The sequence below is a fragment of the Trichechus manatus genome, unplaced genomic scaffold (assembly GCF_000243295.1).
Source record: "Trichechus manatus latirostris isolate Lorelei unplaced genomic scaffold, TriManLat1.0 scaffold00031, whole genome shotgun sequence".
Classification (NCBI taxonomy): Eukaryota; Metazoa; Chordata; class Mammalia; order Sirenia; family Trichechidae; genus Trichechus; species Trichechus manatus.
This window is the reverse complement of record NW_004443967.1, coordinates 11,083,778-11,086,130: the sequence shown is the minus strand read 5'-3', so window position 1 is coordinate 11,086,130 and position 2,353 is coordinate 11,083,778. Positions and strand designations below refer to the sequence as shown.

The 2,353-nt window shown below is 32.8% G+C and overlaps 1 protein-coding gene across 1 annotated transcript in view; it reads right to left on the bottom strand.

Moving 5' to 3' along the window:
* WDR11 (WD repeat domain 11) overlaps positions 1 to 2,353 on the bottom strand; it is a 53,352-nt gene that overhangs the window by 22,355 nt on the left and 28,644 nt on the right. The gene's annotated exons all lie outside the window — the stretch shown is intronic.

Here is a 2,353-nt window from a genome sequence, read left to right as displayed (position 1 = left end):
GTAGTAGGAGGTCCCTCTCCTTTCTGCTTGCTCCTCTCTTTTATTATCTCAAAAGAGTTTGACTCAAGATAAACAACCTAATCCTGTAGATTGAGTCCTGCCTCATTAACATCCCAGAGGTAGGATTTACAACACATAGGAGAATCATATCAGATGACAAAACAGTAGACAACACATTTTGATGGGACACCAGTCAATCCATAACAGTAGGTTATGGCAAAAATTAAAACAACAACAACAAAAAACTAAAGTTAGTATCATCCTACCACAAAAAGTATTCAAGAAAAATCACTTTATTCACTCCCTGTCAAGCCTGGAAGGTCTACTGAGTGAAGTCAATGTATACAATTCAACAAACATGAACTGAGCCTGGATTACACACAACCACTGTGAGGAACTAAAAAATTATCAATAAGTGATAACTGACATTGAAGAAATGTGACATAGCAGGAAGAGCCCTGTACTTAGTGTATCAAAGGACTTAATTCTCCTGCTCAGGGCCAAGTCTGCCGTTTGATAATTATGTGGCCTCCGACAAGCCATGTGACCTTTCTGATCATCATTCTACTGGTCTTTAAAATGGTGCTGATCATATCTGTCCTATGTACCTTACTTAATGCTATAAGGATAAACATTAAAATGGAATAGCACGCACCAAAAATTTAATAGACTATGGTGAATGATCTAAATGCAATATATTATACTTTATTATATCTAACATAAATACATACAAAAACATATATATGAATAACTAACATAAGGAAGAATTTGGTTAATGCTATAAAGATTCACTGTGATAGGGGAGATTAATTTTGACAAAAAGCAAATGGCATCCCAGACAGAATTACAAATGTGCAAATGGGAAAAGACAGGAAAGAACATAGGGTGTTGGGGGAAACATGGTACCTGAAATGCAGAGTATATGAAGGCAATCATGAGAAAGAAGATTAAAATGATAATTTTGGATCATATTATAAAAGGCTTTAAATGCCATGTTAGGGCATGTAAGGATTTATTTCTCAGAGAACAGTGAATCACTAAAGGTTTTGAAGTAGGGAGGAATAAAGCAATCAGTTGTTTTAGATGTATTAATTCAGCAACATGGTAGATTTAAACACAAGCCATACTGGTAACTGCATTAAATGTGAATAACTAAACACTGCAATTAGAATACAGAGATTGTCAGATCAAAAAGAAAGCACATCCCAATCGTATGCTGTCTACAAGAAAACAACTTTAATTGTAAAGATACAGACAGGTTAAGAAGGATGGAAAATAATATACCAAGCAAACACAAATCAAAAGTAAGCTGCAGTGGCTATATTACTATCAGGCAAAACAGACTTCTGAACAAAGAATATTACCAAACATGAAGAGGTATATTTTATAATGATAAAAGAGTCAGTTCATCAAAAGGACATAGCAATCCTAAATATGCATGCACCTAGTAACACAGCTTCAACATACCCAAAGCAAGAATTGGAGTTCTTCAAAAGAGAAATAAAGAAATTTACAATTAGCTTAGAGATTTCAAAACTGATCTCTCAATAACTGATACAAAAACAGGCAGAAAATCAGCTAGAATATAGAAAACTTGAATAACAATATCAACCAACTTGACCTGATTGACATTTATGGAATGCTCTAATTAACAACCACAGAATACGCAATCTTTTCAAGTGCACATGGAACATTCATTAAGATAGACCATCTTCTGGGCCATATCACAAATCACATTAAATTTAAAAGAACTGAAATAAAATATATTCTCTGACCCCAAAAGAATTAAGCTAGAAATTAACAACAGGAAGATACCTGGAAAATCCCTCAAATATTTTGAAATTAAACCTATAAATATCCCAATGGTAAAAAAATTATGAAGTGAGTTAAAATGAAAACACACTCTATCAAAATTTGTAGAATACAACAAAAGTAAAGTAGTGCTCATATAGCATTAAATGCTTATATTAAATTGTAAAGATCTTAGTTCAATCATCTAAGCTTCCACCTTAAGAAAACAGAAGAGAGCCCATTAAACCCAAGGTAAGCAGAAGGAAGAAAATAAAAAGATAAGAGTGGCAGTCAGTGAAATAGAAAACAGAAAAACCACTGAGAAAAATCAATGAAATAGAAAGCAGTTTCTTTCGAAAGATCAATAAAATTGATCGACATAATTTATTGATATAAGGAATGAAAGAGACATCACTAGAGATCATACAGGCATTAAAAGGATAATAATAGCATGTTGATACCAACAAATTTAACATTTCAATGAAATGGACAAATTCCTTGAAAGACAACAACTACCAAAGCTCACTCCAAAAAAAGAAAACAAAACAAACAAAAAACATAG